General features: G+C 40.8%; 2 protein-coding genes across 2 annotated transcripts in view; both read right to left on the bottom strand.

Moving 5' to 3' along the window:
• LOC145435135 (uncharacterized) overlaps positions 1-20,960 on the bottom strand; it is a 63,136-nt gene that overhangs the window by 211 nt on the left and 41,965 nt on the right. The window lies entirely within an intron of this gene.
• The window catches only part of LOC145435142 (uncharacterized), a 126,086-nt gene that overhangs the window by 93,131 nt on the left and 11,995 nt on the right, over positions 1-20,960 (bottom strand). The gene's annotated exons all lie outside the window — the stretch shown is intronic.

Below are 20,960 nucleotides of genomic sequence, written 5' to 3'. Positions count from 1 at the left end.
GATGAAAACGACCTACCCTGCCAACTTTGACACACTGGATGTTGGCTGATACGATTATTACTGCATGACAATACCACATTGTTACGATATTTTGATTCACAAAGCTTTCGGTACTTTGCAATCATCTTTTTAACTCCCACGTTCACATTTTGACATTCGATATGGCACATAAAGAAATGTTCGCAAGTTGCAACAACCGGTCGCAGAAATGACTCGATCCACGCTGCTGACAATGTCGACTTTGAATACAGAGTGAATCTTTGTAGATTGCTACTCATGTGCAAATCGGGAATTTTTGGGCATCCATGCTACAACTTATTTCCAACTTTTCCAAATCCGGGAAATTTTTCACCAATTTCGACAAAAACATCGAATACCTGCAACTTTCATCCGTGTCTCCTGTCTTAGTTGTGAAATTCATTATGTCTTGTTCTGGATCCGGATCAGATTGAATAGGAAGATGGAGCGAAAAAGACAAACCCTTCAAATGTTTCATGTCCATAATCGCTAATAGAAACATGTTAGCATTCAAATCCAGCCCACACACATTAAGCTCAACGAGGTTTGTGAAAGATGGTAATTTCTTGCATACACCCGGGAATGCCTCGGCGTGACCAAAATAAGAAACGCACCGTCTGCCCAAGTCCAGATGTGTCAGTTTCGGAATACTGGAATTTTGCAAAACTGCCTCAGCAGTATCTGGACAATTACCATCACCATATTCGTCCCGCGAGCAAATAAGATACTCCAGTTCATGTAGTTCAACAGGCAGGTATTTTCCTTCACAATAACATGATGTAGGCATATTCCCATGCCTTAATCCCTGGATAGGAAGAAAGAGCACCCGGGCTTCATCTAAGCAACCGGCCGAGGCCATCTCTATGCAAAGTCTCTGCAATCAGTATCTGATTATGGTAAGCTTTATCACACGCCTCCTGCATCACTCGCTGGGTGGAGTCTCTATGAACAGCAAGATTTGTCTCGATGAATATGTCTTCAAAATGATCTAAAGGCAAATACTTGAGAGTTTGGACTGAAATGCAATGTGGTTAAGAATAACAACATGTCTTAATGAAATTCTTCAACACCGTTCTGGTTTCAAACCAGCCGAGTTTTCCAGGATCGTGAAGCAGTTCTACATGTAAGACCAGAACTGACAATACGTGTTTTGACTGCCGCAGACAAAAATCTTTCATAACCAGTTCGGTAGTGGATAGAACCAATCTTTTTATGGAACGCGTAGCGTGGAGTAGACTGTGCAACGTTTCGCTACTCAAGAAACACCCCAGTATATCCAGCGTAGCAAGATTTTTCAATCTCGGCATGGCGGTGCAGATTTGATTCGAGAGCCATGTGCAGTCCCGGAAGGACAAAAATCTCACAGTGTCCGTCGAACGATTGATTATTTTCAAAAACTGATCGTTCGATACATAACTACATCCGAGAAAATCGAGATCTTGGACTGCAGATATGTCTCCAGCAAGGTGAAATAACCTTTTGTTCGTAAGTTTGACCCATTCAAAACGGTCATGAAGTGGAAGGTATTCGAGAATCTTCAACCACATTTCATCTGGCCAGCTACTCACAACATCCATTATTGACACTATCATCTGAAAATAGAATAGGATACCATTCGAATGATACATCGAGCACCGCTTGTTTGAATTGGGGGAAAAGGGAGATTTTAGGAGAAGGATAGGTCGATGGTGTGCAGTCCCAGCATGAAATCCAAAGCTATAATCCAAATCAACATACAATAATTCTTGGGCATAGTCATTCAAAAACCCAAATTATACAATTACAATTATACAATTATCTGTACCCGAGGCATATTTAGAAGTCAAAAGGTTAGTATATGGCCACAGTTGTAAATGACCTTCATTGCCAACATTGACATACTGGATATTGGCTGAGATGATAATCATTGCACCTTCCACGACAACACCACACTGCTACGATACTTCGTTTTGCAAATATTCCGGTATTTTGCCATGACCTTTCTCACATTCGCGAAAATCTTTTCACATTCGATAGGTCCCATACATAACAGATGGCAGGTTGCAACGACAGGTCCCAGAAATGACTGGATGCACGCTGCAGCCTGATGAAAGTGTCGTAACAAGTTAACACTATAAAACTATTATCTGAAAATGAAGGGCGATACAGATGATAACTTGAAAACTGTTCATTTGTATGAATTGCAACAAAGCCAAGTCATATGTACAATAATGGCAACAAACGAACTAAATCCAGAAGTGTAATCCAAAAATTTAATCGAGGAACAAAAGCAGTGCTGAAAAAATACAACATGATGGCATGGCAGTAAATTATTTGCAGCTATGGTAGTGAAAATGCCAATATATTATACCATATTCATCTGATAACAAAATCGGTGTTGAATATGTCAATAGTGCGAGATAAAAGCTGAAATGACATTTAGGTGTGTAAAACAAAAAACGGAAAGTCAAATGTACGCTTAGGCTACAGAAGCCTTCCTCAAGACAGCAATATGTACAAACGCAATAGCTGATATTGTATACAATTATTATTACCTTATGATCAACAGAATTCAAATCTTCTACTAATGCAGGAATAAATAACGACATGGAGGTAAACACAACCATCAGGAATTCAATTCAAATCGACAACGTGGATGACATGGTATCATGTTTTGTGATATCAGGAGGGGTGTAGATATTTCTATCGAACAACCTACTTTACTTTGGATCCTTCTTAAATTCCGAACTACCTACAGTATGTCATACAATTGACATGGTGGGAAGTTAGCTCGCATGACCGAGGTCCTGAGCATCATGGATAAGTTGAAAGAGGCACCGGTAAATGAATTCAGTTTTATATTCATTTCAAAGTTCAGATGAAAACTGAAAACACAAAATTCTAAACAGAAATATGACGTCAATTTATGGGACCATCCACAGTCATGGTGTCTTTGCAAAGTCAAAAGGGCTGCATGTGGCAACAGTTGAGAACGAGCGTCCCTGCCAACTTTGACACACTGGATGTTGGCTGATACGATTATCACTACATGACAATATCACCCTGTTACCGTATTTCAATGCAAAAATAGCCCGGTATGTTGCAATGACATTTTTCACAACCGCGGTATCCCCATTTTCACATTCGATATGGCACATACAAAACAGATCGCAGGTTGCAAAGACCGGTCCCAGAAACGACCCGATCCACGCTGCTGACAATTCGCACTCTGAATAAAAAGTGAATCTTCGAAGATTGCTACTCATGTGCAAATCGTTAAATTTCGATACACCTTCCAAGTCATCATGGGCGAGTCGTAGATAAATAAGATGGCGTAACGAAGCAAAACACTCTGAAAAATCACAGGCAACATCAGTCTCAAAGTGACCAAGGTCCAATGATGATATCTTTGTGCATTTGGATAGGATCTTTGCAAGCCCATCTACATCGTCCAAAATAAACCAGTGTAGAGATAGTCGGTGAAGTTTGCCCAGCATCCCAACCGGTTCCAAATCACTGACAGCAACGTATTTTCGGGCATCCATGCTACACTTCATTTCAAACTTTTCCAAATCCGGGAAATTTTTCACCAATTTCGACAAAAATATCGAATATCTGCAACTTTCATCGGCGTCTCTCGTCTCAGCTGTAAAATTAATTACGTCCTGCTCTGGATCCGGCTCACATTGTACAGGAAGATGGAGCGAAAAAGACAAACCAATCAAATGTTTCATATCCATAATCGCTAATAGAAGCATGTTAGCATGCAAATCCAGTCCACACACATTAAGCTCAACAAGGTTTGTAAAAGTTGGTAATTTCTTGCATATACGAGGGAATGCTTCGGCGACACCATAATAACAAGTAGGTCGTCTGCCCAAGTTTAGATGTCTCAGTTTTGGGGTCCGGGAGTTTAACAAATCTGCCTCAGCATAATCTGGATCATCAGTATCTTCGTCCCGAGACAAAATATACTCCAGCTCATGTAGCGCAATAGGAAGGTATTCTTCTTTACAATAACATGATGCGAGCAAATTCATATGTCTCATCTGCATAGGAAGGCAGAGTACCCGCGATTCATCTAAGCAACCAACCGACAGAGAACTCACATCCCTATGTAAAGCAACGGCAATCAGTATCCGATTTAGATAAGTTTCATCACAAGCTTCCCTCGTCACTGTTTGGATGGAGTCTCGATCAATCGCAGGACTTGCCGCAATCATAATATTTTCAAAATCGTTGCGAGATAAATACTTCCACGTTTGGACTGAAACGCAGTGCGGTTTTGAATGACAGCATGTATTAATAAAATCACTCAACACCGTTATGGTTTCGCTTTCGCTACTATAGAAAGTTTCGGGATCGTGAAGCAATTCCACATGCAAGACTCGAAGTGACATTCCGCGTTTTGACTGCAAGAGACAAAAATCTGTCATGACCAGTTCCGTAGTGGATAGAGCCAATCTCTTTAGGGAGCATGTGGCACCAAGTATAGTGTGTAATGTTTCACTACTCAAGAAACACCCCAATATATCCAGTGTAACAAGATTTTTCAATCTCGGCATGGTGGTGCAGATTTGAGCCGAGAACCAAGCGCAGTCCCGGACGGACAAAAACCTCACACTGTCCTTTGAACGATTGATTATTTTCAAAAACTGATCGTTCGAAAGATAACTACATCCGTGAAAATCGAGATCTTTGACTGCAGATATGTCTCCCGCAAGGTGAAAAAACCTTTTGTTTGTAAATTTGACCCATTCAAAACGGTCATGCAATGGAAGGTATTCGAGAATCTTCAACCACATTTCATCTGGCAAGCTGCTCACAATATCCATTATTGAATCATGTCAAATGAAAAGCTTCAACTCGACACTATCATCTGAAAATAGAAGGGTGGTACAATTGAAATGATACATCGAGCACCGCTAATTTGAATTAGAAAAACGAGGTCCGATTTTTAGAGAAGGCTAGTTGGATGGTTTGCAGTATAAACATGAAATCCAAAGCTATGCTCCAAATCAACATGTACAAATTCATGAGCATAGACATTCAAAAACCCAATTTATAAAACTAAACGTGTTTTGGATTAATACATTTTTAGAATCATCTTGATTTCGTACTAAGGCTAGCCAGAATCGAATACTTGAGTGAATCGAGTACTAGGGTTTGAGTCGAGTAATCTAGCTTCATTCATTGTGACGTTACAGCAGTACGAAAGATGTGGAAAGTTTAAATATGAACCTCTCATGCTATCGTAAAGTATATACGGTTCAGTACCGTAATACTAATTAGACACCACATGAAGGCATTTTATACCTTTCTAATACATGTTAAACGTTTGGTATGCTGCTTGATGTGTATCGTGATTGGACATTATTATTACTTGATTACAATTACTGAATTGTGTTGTACTGTGTCGAGTAAACGACGATAGTCATTCGTTTTCTGTTGCCCTGCACGTCAGGACCTTCTGTTATGTTCGCATGAATAAAGTCTTAAGTTAGTACATTACATGGCGTTGTCGGCAGGATCTATTTAAAAGAAAGGCCACACAAATTATCATAGATGGCTACGAGAGGAAAACAAGTGGAGGAACTGCTCGAACACTTGATTGGGGAATCAGAGAAACGCGAAAAACAAAGGGAAGATGAGTTGAAGAGATTGGAAGATCACCACAAAGAGGTGTTGCAGCGCATGGAAGCTGATCATAAAGATGTCATTGCATCTCTTTTGGGGCAACTTAAGCTTAACTCGGAACGTTCGGAGAAAACATCCAGTCACGTGTCTCCGAATAAACCACCAAGACTTGAGGCAGATATTGACATAAAAGACTTTCGAGGATGGGAGCAATTATGGGCAGATTATGCAACAGTTATGAGACTAACGAGTTTACCGAACGGCGAACAAGTATCCCACCTTAAAGGATTCTTTTCCCCAAAATTACTGGACACACTTATCCACGTAATTTATCCACAATACTCCGAACAAACCGATCTAACGGTCAAAGATATTCTAGAACGAATCTATAAATACTTGAGAGATCAGCGGAATGTTGCTCTTGATAGAGTGGAGTTTGAAGAACGCAAACAACGAGTTGGCGAAAGCTTTGACTCATTTTATATGGATCTGAGGAAGATTGCCAATAATTCCGAACTTTGCAAGCATTGTTTTGAAACGCGTTTGACAACACGCATTATTTCAGGCGTCATATCAGGAGAAGTGAGGAAACGTCTGATGCAAACCAAATCCTTTCCCAGTTTGAAGGAAGCTGTGGACATATGTCGGAGTATGGAATCGGCATCCATAGGTGACCAAGCCTTGGCGACTGCAAGTTCAGAATGGAATGGGCATACTGTGAGCAAAGTCATAAGGAGCAGGAAACCAGTGAGCAAAGAGGCGAACACATGTCGTAATTGTGGGCTACCTCATGCAGAAGCCGCTAGATGCCCAGCAGAAGAGGCAATATGCTTCTCTTGTAGAAAGAGTGGACATTTCTCTCGAATGTGCCAAGCAACAAACTTGCCGAAGAATATGGTGATAACATGCTACAATCTATCGGGGCGTGTCGTTGGAAGAGCACCACCATCGGTATTCATTACTGTGTATGATGTTCGAGATCGTAATTTGGGACGGCATGCCGTGTTGCCTGACAGTGGAGCGGGAATTTCAATCGCGTGCGAAGAGTGGATCATGTCGATCGGATTGAAACGTGCTGATTATTCCAAGCCGCCTTGCGACGCTGTCCTCGCTGCAAATTTGCAACCGATGAAATGCGTAGGATATGTTGTTTTGAAGATGGAATACGGCGGTAGAAAGGTGACTCTTGAAGTTCTCATCTGTAATGATTGCGAAGGAGCGATGCTTGCGTGGTATGTTTGCAAGGAGTTGGGAATTCTTCCGGCAAATTATCCGTCTCCATTACCTATTGCTAAACAAGTAGTTACCGATAAACGAGACATGTTACGTGAGGTTATCGGTGATATACCTACCGAACCGGACATGGCTGAGATCTGTCGAATCGAGCAACGTATATTCCAGCATTTTGAAGACGTTTTTTCAAACGATGTCAAGCTGTCGCCTATGACGGGTGCTGATATGAAGATACATGTCAAAGAAAATTTTGAAGCCTATGCCATACACGCTGCACGGGCGGTTCCGTTTCCTCAAAGGGAAGATGCGAAAAAACTTATCGACGAGATGATAGTCAAGGGTATTATCGAACCGGTCACCTCGCCCACAGAGTGGTGCCATCCGATGGTACTGGTGCAGAAACCCGGTGGAGGTATACGTTTATGTGTTGACTTGACCAAATTGAACAAGTTCGTGAAACGTCCGGGATACCCATTGGTGACAGCAAAGGAAGCTGTCGCGCAGATACCGAACAACACGAAGTACATGAGCACGTTTGATGCAACACACGGATATTGGCAGCTCCCGCTAGAGAAGGACTCTCAATTGCTCACTACGTTCATGACTCCTTGGGGAAAATTCAAATTTCTGCGCGCACCAATGGGCTTAGTTTCAACGGGAGATGAATACTGTCGCAGAGGGGACGAAGCACTGAGAGGGCTCCAGGATGTCGCAAAAGTCGTTGACGATATTCTCGTTCATTCCGAAGACTTCAAGTCACACGTCCATCGAGTATGGAGTTTGCTGCAGCGGTGTCGTGAAAATAAAATAACGCTGAACCGTAAAAAGACAAGATTCGCAAAAAGCGAAGTCAAATTTGTTGGATTCATTATATCCAAGGACGGAATATCTGTAGATCCTGATAAAGTGAAGGCGATTACAGAATTTCCTGCTCCAACCAACATCACAGAATTACGTAGCTTCATGGGAATGGTGAATCAATTGGGGGAATTTTCGAAGGAGATCAGCACAGTGGCAGAGCCTCTTCGCTGTCTACTCAAAACGAGAAATGAGTTCATCTGGTCCAGCGTACAGGCCGACGCATTTCGGAAGACGAAAGCAGCATTGACTAATACACCTGTATTAGCAACATTCGATCCGAAGTTGCCCGCGAGTTTGCAAACAGATGCATCCAGGACAAGAGGTTTGGGATACGCTCTATTACAGTTGCACGGTGACACATGGAGACTGGTTCAATGCGGCTCCCGGTTTCTAAGTGAGACAGAATCGCGATATGCAATGGTGGAGCTAGAACTTCTTGCAGTTGTGTGGGCAGCACGCAAATGCAAACTATTTCTGACAGGATTGCAGCATTTTGATGTGGTTGTCGACCATCAGCCGCTAGTTTCCATTCTAAATGCTCAAACGTTGGATTCCATCGAGAACCCACGACTTCAGCGACTGAAAGAGAAGTTATCTGCATTTGTATTTACGACGTCATGGAGGAAAGGAAAACTTCATGCCATTCCTGATGCATTGTCAAGAGCGCCAGTGCAAGACCCAACAAGAGAGGATCAAGCAGCGGAAAGAGATGACGCCGCTTGCATGGCATGCCATCTCACCATCAAGAGCCAAATTTTCAGAAGCGAGCAAGCGGGTGGATCGTTGAACGCACTAGAAGACCCGGTCTTATCGCGCATGAGACAAGTTGCACTCACTGACAATAATTATCAGTCATTAATCGAGATTATCCGAAAGGGGTTCCCTGCTAAATGCGAAAACGCACCTATTGCCGTGCAGCCGTATTGGAAGATTCGGAATGATCTAAGTATAGACGATGGCTTGGTTCTATACAATGCACGAATTGTAGTCCCGTGTGGATTTAAAGGAGAAGCGCTTGCACGATTGCATGATGCTCATCAAGGCATAGTCAGAATGAAGAGGCGGGCGAGACAAACTTTATACTGGCCAGGGATGAGCACTGACATAGAGAATGTGGTACAGTCATGTGGGAGATGCCAGGAATATTTGCCAAGTTTACCAAAAGAGCCAATGGAAATTGAGCTATCTCCTAGCAGAGTTTTCGAAGATGTCTCAACCGACCTCTTTTCATATTGCGGAAAGAAATACCTCGTGTACACCGATAGGTACTCCGGTTGGCCGAGCATCTGTGAATGGGACAAGGATCCAACCTCTCGTCAGGTAATCAGAGTAATTCGCAAATTCTTTTCCGACACAGGTGTTCCAGTGCGTTTACGAAGCGACGGAGGACCGCAATTCTCTTCGAATGACTTCAGAAAATTCATGGACCGATGGGGTGTTAATCATGTTGTATCGACGCCGCATTACGCGCAATCAAATGGTCTTGCGGAGGCTGCCGTTAAGTCCATGAAATATCTTTTGGCTAAAACGTCGCCCAATGGGGATATTTTTTCAGATTCATTTCAGCGAGGTTTGCTAGAGTGGAGAAACACACCAAGAGTGGACGGACGTTCTCCGGCACAAATTCTTTTCGGACGCCCACTTCGCACCTGTTTACCGGCACATCACAAGCTGTTTGCACCATTGTGGCATAAACTAGCTCGAGATTGTGATTCCAAAGCAGCGGCTGTGAGGACGTATAATGAGGATCATTATAATAGAGATGCACATCCGTTGTCGCCATTCAAAATAGGAACTTCCGTTCGAATTCAAAACCCGATCACCAAACGTTGGCATCATCGCGGTATCATTGTTGCCATTGGTAAGTTTCGGGATTACTTGGTTAAACTGAGCAGCGGGCGGATATGGTGGCGAAATCGACGATTTCTGAGAATAGATCACGTTTCGCCAACCACAGAGGAGGGAGAGAAGTGGGAGATGGATGCTAACCACAATCCACAACGTCGAAGTTCGCGCAATCGACGATGCCCTGAACGTTATATCCCGGGGTGAATGTACAGTACGCTTCGGATGAAAGAGGGGAGATGATGTGTATCGTGATTGGACATTATTATTACTTGATTACAATTACTGAATTGTGTTGTACTGTGTCGAGTAAACGACGATAGTCATTCGTTTTCTGTTGCCCTGCACGTCAGGACCTTCTGTTATGTTCGCATGAATAAAGTCTTAAGTTAGTACATTACACTGCTGTGACACAAATAATTGAGATTTCAAACATTCAGCATTAGAAATTACTATCAACTTTACATTCATTGCTAAAATAATACATTATAGCAGGGATAGTGGAATTTCAGTACTCGAAATAACATCATCTCTTGCTACCCCGACTAGATTGCATCCGTATTATTACTGGATTCAGATTCAAGTATTCAAATCCTTGTGCCCAGCCTTGCGCCTTTGCTCAAGGTGAAAATCGGTACCGTAATCTAGGTTATGAATTTGGAATATTACAATGGAAGTAAAAATAATACCAATAGCAGTTAGCAGCTAAATAATTAACATACCCTTACAGAAATATCAGCTACGACCCCAGCTTTGAGGAGATGCAATGATTCAATAGCTCATAAAGATTACACAAGAGCTGGTACAAATTTACCAAATGAAGATACAGAAACCCGTTGACCAGAGCTGGGCAAAGTGCGGCCCGCGGGCCAAATGCGGCCCGCGAAGCCAATTTGTGCGGACCGTGAAGTGTTGCTTGGAATTCAAAACAATAAACTTGCATTTTGAATGACTAAAGCCATAGGCTGTATCAAATGAACAGGAAAGTCGTTTACTTTGAAGCCTGTTCATTAATATACCACGATTGCGCTGCCTACGTATCTGACATGCGTAATCCAGATTTAAAATAAAGGCAATGTGGCAAAGTATAAGAATCAATTGAAATCACAAAAATCACTCTTTCCATATAGTTTAGTGCAAACCTTATTGGTTGCCATTGTCACATTACGCATTATATGGCATGTGTTCCAATTTGTTACGTGATATGTTTCCAAATCCCAATTCGTAAAACAAGTCAATCAGTGCTTGCGATTACTATACGAGTCATCATATCTACTACCCATAAAGGATGCCATGCCGAAAATTGAAATTCAAAAAAGGTTTAGGCTAAGAATTTAGAGAACTAAATATTCGTATACTGGAGTCGGGGGTAAACCTGTACTTTCGGTTTTTGCCGAGCATGTCGTCGAGATCAAGGATTTTAATTAAAGTCAGTCTTATGACAAAAACACGAAACACTCGGTCAAGGGAGGGCGAAGCTATGCGCGATACACAGCCAGCTTATAGTTGTTGCTCTGTGTATTGTCCGACATTGATATATCACAATTCTCTCATCAAAAGCTAGAATCGTTCATGCCATCAAACTATCCGTTGGTTGCACTTTTTAATATTTTGTGATATCATAACAAGGGGGCGCCAAATTGTTCGCTATCGTTAAGGGAGGTGTGCCTAAACAATTTTGAGAACCACTGTTTTAGATTCTTAATAGAGGAACATGGAGCTAAAATGTATCATGTTCAACATTGTTTTGAATCATGACAGCAAATAGCTATTTTGAACTGTCACTTTCTCATTACCTAATATATCAACACATTCACTGAGCCGCATTTATTAACAATGTAATTTGCAAATAAAATTAACATACGCCAGAGAATATAGCTAAAATTTTCACTCAGCCCGCCAATGTATTTATTTTTCTTGTTTGGCCCGTGGAGGAAAATAATTGCCCACCCCTGCCGTTGTGTTCGAGTGACACAATATTGGAGAATTTGTGCATTATTTAATCTATAGCGCGGTATTACATTTGTGGAAAGAATAAATTTCCATGACTCAGTCAGATGCGTTTTCAAGATGAGATCTCTACAAATTGCACAATGCTCCAAAAGCGCAAATTTCATTCGAGAGCCAAGCGCAGTCCCGGAAAGATAAAAATCTCACACTGTCTTTTGAACAATTGAGTATTTTCTGAAACATGCTATTGGACACATAACTACATCCACGAAAATCGAGATTTTGGACAGCAGAGACATCTCCAGCAAGCTGAAAAAATCTTTTGTTTGTGTATTTCACCCATTCGAGACGGTCGTGTACTGGGAGATAATCGAGAATCTTTGTCCACATTTCATCAGGCAACCTGCTCACAATATCCATTGTCAAATCCTTACAGATGAAAAAGTGGTAACAAGTTAAAACTAATAAACTATCATCTGAAAATGAAGGGTGATACAGTATGAATAAATTGGACATGATAACTCTGCATTTGTATGAATTGCAACAAAGGGATGATTTTCAAGTTTGTGCGATTTAGTGTGTAATAAACACAATCATTATATGCACAATAATGGCAACCCACGAACTAAATCCTGAGCTGTAATCAGAAAATTGAAGCGACGGACAAAAGGAGTGTGAATACAATACGACATGATGGCAGTAATTTATTTGCAGCTATAGTAAGAAAATACTAATATATTATGCCATATGCATTTGATAACAAACACGGTCTCGAATGCGTTAATAGTGTGAGACAAAGAAACGCAAATGAAAAAACCGCAAAAATCAACACAAGACTGTGGTATGAAATTAAATGCGTTAATGAATACTATTGAACACTGAACAATTTAACCATAGTAAATAAAAATTATTCATGCACGGGGGGAAGGGGGGGGGGGCATGAACATCAATTTAACACCCTATATGAGGTGAAACCAACAATGAGGACATGGTTCTTTGCTTTACCCCAGTATGTGAGCTTCATTTGGCAAACGATGTTTTATAACATTGAAGCTTTTCACCCAAATCCAGACACCTACTTACTCACTCACTCCCTTCAAATGACATTTAGGTATAAAAATAAAAAAACGAAGAGCCAAATGTATACATAGGCTACAGAAGCGTTCCTCAAGACAGCGATATATACAACCGCAATATCTGATATTGTATACAGTTATCATAACCTTAGGATCAACAGAATTCAATTTTACTACTAATGCTGAAATAAATAAATTAATGGCATGGAGCTAAACACGACCATCAGAAATTCAATTCAAATTCACAAAGTGGATCACACCGGATCGTATTTGGTGATGTCAGGAGAGGTGTAGATATTTCCATCGAACTACCTCCTTCACTTTGGATCTTTTTAAAAATTATGGACCGTGTCATACAATTGACATGGTGGGAAGTCAGCCTGCATGACCGAGGATGGATAAATTGAAAGAGGTACCGGTAAATGAAATCACTTTTATATGTATTTCAAAGAAAATAGCAGTTCAGATAAAAACTAAAAAAACAAAATTATGAACAGAAATATGACGTCAAGTTATGGCACCATTCACAGTCATGGTGTCTATATGAAGTCAAAAGGGCTGCATGTGGCAACAGTTGAGAACGAGCGTCCCTGCCAACTTTGGCACACTGGATGTTGCCTGATGCGTTTATCACTACATGACAATATCACCCTGTTACGGTATTTCAATTCACAAATATTCCGGTATTTTGCAATGACCCTTTTCACCACCTCCTCATCCCCATTTCCACATTCGATATGGCACATGCAAAACAGATCACAGGTTGCAACGACAGGTCCCAGAAATGACTCGATCCACGCTGCTGACAATGCGCGCTCTGAACGAAAAGTGAATCTTTGAAGATTTCTACTCATGTGCAAATCGCGGAATTTCGATACAGACTGTAAATCACGATGGGCAAGTCGTAGATAAATGAGATCGTGTAATGAAGCAAAACACTTTGAAAAATCACATTCAACATCAGTCTCAAAGTGACCAAGCTCCAATGATGATATCTTTGTGCTTCTGGATAGGATATTTGCAAGCTGATGTACATCGTCCAAAATAAATCTGTGTAGAGATAGATAACGAAGTTTGGCCAGCATACCAATCGGTTCCAAATCACTGACAGCAACGGATTTTCGGGCATCCATGCTACATATCATTTCTAACTTTTCCAAATCCGGAAAATTTCTCACCAATTTCAACAAAAATATCGAATATCTGCAACTTTCATCGGTGTCTCTTGTCTCGGCTGTAAAATTCATGACGTCCTGCTCTGGATCCGGGTCACATTGTATAGGAAGATGGAGCGAAAAAGACAAACCCTTCAAATGTTTCATGTCCATGATTGCCAATAGAAGCATGTTAGCAGGCAGCTCCAGCCAACACACATTCAGCTCAACAAGGTTTGTGAAAGCTGGTAATTTCTTGCATATACCCTGGAATACTTCGGTGAAATGGCAGGGAATACTTCGGTAACTGGTGAATAAGTTTAGATGTGTCAGTTTCGGGATACGGCAATTTAGCAAAACTGCCTCAGCAGAATCTGGATCATCAATATATTCATCCCGCGAGCAAATCAGATACTCCAGTACATGTAGTGCAATAGACAGGTGTTCTCCTTTACAATAACATGATGCGAGCACCTTATCACGGCTTTTCTGCATAGGAAGGCAGAGTACCCGAGCTTCATCTAAGCAATCCGCCGACAGAGGACTGACAGCTCTATGTAAAGCAACAGCAGTCAGTATCTTAGTTCCGTAAGTTCGATCACAAGCTATACTCCTCACTGTTCGAAAGTAGTCTCGATAAAGCGCACGATTTGCCTCAATCAAAATATCTTTTAAATTAAAGTATAAGTTCTTCAGCGTTTGGACCGTAACGCAGTGTGGTCTAGAATGACAGCATGTCTTGATAAAATTCTTGAACACCGTTCTGGTTTCGTCACTACGGACTTTTTCGGGATCGTGAAGCAATTCTACATGTATCACTCGAAGTGACAATCCGCGTTTTGACTGCAACCGACAAAAATCTTTCATGACCAGTTCTGTAGTGGATAGAGCCAGTTTTTTTATGGAGCGAGTGGCACGAAGAAGACTGTGTAATGTTTCGCTGCTCAAGAAACACCCTAATATATCCAGAGTAACAAGATTTTTCAATCTTGGCATAGTGGTGCAGATTTCATCTGAGAGCCAAGGGCAATCACGGAAAGATAATAATCTCACACTATCTTTTGAACAATTGATGATCTTCGAAAACAGATCGTTCGATACATAACTACATCCGTGAAAATCGAGTTCTTGTACTGCAGATATGTCTCCAGCAAGGTGAAAAAACCGTTTGTTCGTAAATTTGACCCAGTTAAGACGATCGTGCAGTGGTAGCTTTTCGAGAATCTTCAACCACATTTCATCTGGCAAGCTGCTCACCATATCCATTATGAAATCTTTAACAAAAAGCTTCAACTCTACACTATCATCTGAAAATAGAATGGTGATACCATTGGAATGATATATGGAGAAATGCTTATTTGAATGAGAAAAAAAAGGGAGATTTTTAGAGAAGGCTAGTGCGATGGTGTGCAGTTCACGCATGAAATTCAAACCTATATTCCCAAATACCAATTAGACACCACATGAAGGTAATTTAGAGCTTTGTAATAGCCTATAATTATGTCCAATATCAATTACCGTAATTTTCCGAATACAGTGCGCCCCCATGTATAATACGCACCCTTAAAATGGCGTGTAAATTCTGAGAAAAAGCCTGTACCCATGTATAGCACACACCCTGCATTCGCAGTACATGAATAGTTATGTTTTAGTATTCGATGTCATTCTGTTTTGCGATGTCACTGTTGAACAATCATGACATAACGATCGCTAATCATTATACACTTAACAGCATTGTCTTAAACGATAGTAGATAGTAGCCAATGCCTGCGAGGCTCGCAATGCGATAGTTCAGGTCAGCGACGATATCTTGCACACGAGGCCTATTATAGATGTGATTGCTCAGGCAAACGGTCATGTCGTGCGCACCACGCCACTGTCATCTAAAAATAGCAGGGTGATACAATTGGAATGATATATAGAACACTGCTTATTTGAATTTCGAGGGTAGATTTTAATAGAAGGCTAGTGCGAAAACGCGTAGTCCATATATCAAATCCAAAGCTATATACTCCAACTCAACACGCACAAGCTCATGAGCGTAGTCAGGGGCGTAGCCAGCCGAGAAATAACGGGGGATATTTATAAATAAAAAAAAAGGGGGGGTATTTTTTTTATAAAAGGAGAATGCTTCAAAAATTGGATGTTCCGAGCTCTAATCGATTCATCAGGTTAATTTTATACACAAATGCAGATATTACAATGGTCAGATAATATTCCTTGCGTTTGTGACTTCGTCATTCGTATATATATAACCCAGTTGCACGATTTAAATACAACACCACAACCCGTAACCTAAGATAACAGCAGAAAGAGAGACAGTGAGTTATCATGACCTAATTACCAAAGCGAGGATCATTATCAAGAAATATCTCGCGCAGATCATATTACAGCACGGCCAAGATGTCTCAATTCTGCGATCAAATATGAACAGCGAAGATGCGCAAATGAATTAGCCTGTTGTCTTTTGTAGCTTGTTGCCTGTTATTGCACATGATCTGGATTAAATTTATTTTGAATCAATGTGATGTCTACTGTCTGCTAAGATGGTGTAGTATTTTGGTGTGTGGAGATAGTAAAGACCAAATAACGCTCGAGCTTGTGCCATTGTATCTGGTGAATAACAGCGGCCCGGCGCAGGCTCAGGCTGCAACCAAAAAGCATTCCCAAATGCGTTTGCGGTGCAAACGTGACAATGGCAAATTGTCCAGGCCAAGACTACAACTTCTCATCATTACAACATTACATCAAACATTGATAGCACTATCACGCGCCTCGAGTCACAAAGTGGCCTAATTTTCCTAGCCTCCAATGTTTCTACTATTGGCCATGTAGCCAAGCTCATTCAAACAGGACAATCAGCAGATGCGTCAGAGGCCCGAGACACGCAAAGACTGGAAATCTACGCAACAACCGAACTAAATCAACGCAAATTGGATCGATACATAATAGATTCCACATTGGACATTTGATTAGTACAATCTGATTTGGTTCTTTAGGGATCTGCTATCTCTAACAATACAAGCCCAGGTCGGCTGCAATGTAATGTGATACGCTAATTACTCCAGCTGTCACAGACGGGAGAGGAATAGGAGAAAAAGGGGTATCGTCGCATTTATTGTTCTGTGAAGACGCTGATTGGGCATCTAATCACGAATGAGCATTAAGTGATTATACTAAGATAATATCAGAGAGCTAAATTTTGGATTCAAGAGGAGGGGTAGTTTGAGCTTGGAAACGGGGGATATTGGACACCGATTATTCCCCGCTGTCTACGCCCCTGAGCGTAGTCATTCAAAAATCCAAATTGTACAATTTAGCGTGTTTTGGACTAATACTTTTAAACAATCATCTTGACTTGGTACTAGGGCGAAATCAAATACTTGAGTGATTCAATTCTGAATCGAGTACTAGGCTACGAGTCGAGTATTCGAATATCGCTAATTATGATGTCATACCAGTACGAAAGATGTGGAAAGTTCAAATATGTACCTCCTATGCAACCGCAAAGAATAAAATACCAATTGTACACCACATGAGGGTAATTTATAGCTTCGTAATACATGTTTAATCTTTAGCATACGTCTATGACACGATTAATTGAGATTTGAAACCTTCCGCATTTGAAATTACCATCGAAACTATAAATTCATTGATAAAATAATTCTTAGTAGCATGGATCGCGAAATTTCAGTAGTCGAAAAAAATCATCTCTCATTACCCGACTCGATCGCATTGACACTATTACTTGATTCAGATTCGAATGTTGAAATCCTTGTTCATAACCCTGCATTGTACTGCACCTCTGCTCGAGGTTAAAATTAGTACAGTAGTCTAGGTTTTGCATATGAAATATTTCAACGGAGGAAAAACTAATATCAATAGAAGTAGCCGAATGTTCGATACAACCTTACAGAAATATCCCCTACGGAACCAGCTTTAAGGACATGTAATGACTAAATAAGTTATACAGATTACACAAGAACTGGCACGAATTTAATAACTGGAAATACCGAAGTCGGGTGGCCTGTGACACTACATACGTGTACACAGGGAGGTTAAACACAGGCAAGCTTTACAAAGCTAACTTTACGAAAGTCTGAATAAGGCAGTACTAGGCAGACCACAGGACAAATGGGCTATCAGGAATCACGATTATTAAATGTAGTTTACCTGATGTACTAAATGATGATGACTAAATAGGTCACGTGACACTCTATATCAGTGCTTTTCAACCTTTTTGAGCTCCATTCGCACTTTTTTTTGAAAAATAATTTCATTCGCACCAGTCAGCCGAAATTTAGTACACGAAATGAAAATGAAGAAACTTTTCACTTTTGTATGCGAAGAGCTTCTTGGAGGTATAGAGCTTCATTATTTTGCATTCTGCGTATCGTATTATTGACTAATCAAGCATGCACTAAAATCACTGCAGTATAAAAATCACAGATATCGCACTCCCGTTGTTCTCCAGAAGTTCGTTGCATTTCCGCGGGTATCGTGCAGTGATTTCCTTGGAAGCTTAAAGGGCGAACCCAAGAACAATATTCACTCGCAACCATATCACTTTGCCACTAAATCCACATGTTACGTCATCGCGATGTGAATGTGTTTGCATTTAGAACGCACAAAATAGTGGAACTGCACTTGAATCGTAGCATCAATGTTGCGACTAGCACCTTTGGTTCATTTTTCTGACAACATTCGAAAAGATGCTTCGCGTACTAAGGTCTGTTAGATAGGGTTACCATACGTCCTCCTTTAGGAGGATTTGTCCTCTTTTTTCGGGTTTTTGAAAAAGTCCTCAGATGACGCCTAAATGTCCTCTTTTTTGGGATTTTGTCCTCTTTTTTAGGACTTTTGGTCAAATTTATAGCAAAATTCGACTGAGATGCTGTAAATCAGCTCCGTTGGGTATTTCCGGAGCTGAGCGAAAGTTGGCCGTTTCTTTTTGTTATTTTAGTCAACCGACTACGAAGTGGTAAAAATTTACCACTTTTTCAGGATTTTCCACTGATATTCTGTGTTTGAAAATTTTGAAATAGTGTCGTCCTTTCCCGATTCCAAAATATGGTAACCCTAATGTTAGACCAGGGGCGGGCAACATACGGCCCGCGGGACGGATCCGGCCCGCGACGGGATTTCGTCCGGCCCTCGGACAGTTTCCCGTTTTATATGATAATGTGGCCCGCGGCCCAAGTCTGCCGAAATTCCCCACTTATACTTTATTAACGTCAATAAGTATTAGTGACTGTATGTTATTATATAGGTGTGTGCGCTGCGTGCGTTCGTCGAAGCGAGACTTGCAATATTGGCATTAACGATGTACTCAAACCCAATGAATTAATATATTGGGTAATTTGGGGTACCGGGCTTAACGAATGCCTTGAAATCTTGATTAAGGATTGCACCGTGTGGTAAATGATCATTGATCAGAGAGAAGCAGACATGGCGGCGGCTGTATGACAATGCTGTTCTCAAATCCACATTGTCTTAGTCACTTATCGGCGAGAAATGGCTTTGAAGTGACATTGCTGTCGTTAAAATACATTAATTAAATACGATTTATTTCTTGTATATGAGGATAAATGGGCGAATATTGTATCGATTCAGCAATCCGGCCCGCCAATTACTTAATTTCGACTGGAGAAGTTGCCGCCCCTGTGTTAGACGATTGGATGGTACGGTGGGCGTTAAAATCAGGAATGCATTGCTATACAAACCCACACAATCCGAGTAATTGATGACTATTGTTTATAGATAAGCTTAGGCTTCATTCACTTCTTATCTATGCAGTACACAAATCAACATATCTTTCAATAACAACGTTCGGGCTCCTTGTGTTGTCAAAGCCAACACTTTCACCATCTTGAATAATTATCACTCACATAAGATTCATGATTAACACACAGTTATATCGGCCCGGCTAGTCAACGGCGGGATGGCTCTTAGATCAATCGTACAATATTGGAAAACTGACTGAAATAATGCCAAATTATCTCTACTTTCCCACATATCCTTATACATAAAGACTAATAAGGTTCAACAGTCTAATTAAGCTTAAATTAGGCTGCATAAGAAATATCGTAAGATATACGGCTTGGTGGATATGATTTTGCTCTGCAGAGGGTGCTCAGCTGCTCACTGCTCATCTGCTCAAGCTAAATCGGCAGAGTTCGGAGTGTTACAAAGTTTGTAGTACAAAGGCGGTACGAACACGGACTATAGGCAAACTTTTCGTATGGATCGGTAAGCTTAGTGGAATCACCAATATGTTATATTGTTATATATTAGGCTTACCATACGTCCTCTTTTAAGAGGATTTGTCCTCTTTTTTGACTTTTTTGAAAGTGTCCTCGGAGGACGCCCTTTTGTCCTCTTTTTTGAGATTTTGTCCTCTTTTTAAGGATTTAGAGCAGATTTAGAGCAAATTGCGAGTGATATGCCACATATTAGCACAGACGTGAAGCTCCGACGGGTGAAAAACGGTGATTTTAGCTCCGAGCGAAAAGATGACCTTTTTTTTTTTTTTTTTTTTTTTTTTAGTCATCCACTTGGCGATGCGGAGTAAAAAACGTTATTTTGAGTTCTGAGCGGCGAAGATGAACTTTTTTTTTTTTTTTTTTTTAGTCAACCGATCACAAAGTGGGGAGAAATTAACCGAATTTTGAGAATTTCCCTCCGGTTCTGCAACTTGCAAATTTCTGAAAAAGTGTCCTCTTTTTTCATTTCCAAAATATGGTAAGCCTATTCTATATAGGCCTATGCCTTTACTTAGACTTGGCCTGAGATCATCAGTCCAAGAACAGGAAAGCGTGTCTAAGCCAAAATTGTGGAGTTCGCATTACAAACAGGCCTTGGCACTGGTCTCTCTGGCCTCTAATCCTTGGTAAGGTACACGAGTAAACAACACTTGTTATAGATCTAATGTGCTAATTGTTATAGTTGAAGAAACGCGAAATTCTGCTGTTAACCAACATGAATGTGTGCGAAAATTCCAATATTTTGCATTCAAATATGCCAAATGTCAACACTGGCATCAGCTACTATAACCTACTACATTCATACAAGGCCTGTATACAATATCCATACACGGTGGATGTTTCCGAGCAAGTGAGCAACTGATACCGTTTCCAACTCCTTCTTTTTTCCATGCAGTGATGTAATCCTCTCGTGCGGAAATATTATCTCAAACTTTGCATTATAC

The sequence above is a fragment of the Botryllus schlosseri genome, chromosome 3 (assembly GCF_051294905.1).
Source record: "Botryllus schlosseri isolate E-star chromosome 3, Bs_hap1, whole genome shotgun sequence".
Lineage (NCBI taxonomy): Eukaryota > Metazoa > Chordata > Ascidiacea > Stolidobranchia > Styelidae > Botryllus > Botryllus schlosseri.
Note: the sequence above shows the minus strand (reverse complement) of the source record. Positions and strands in the feature narration are given on the sequence as shown.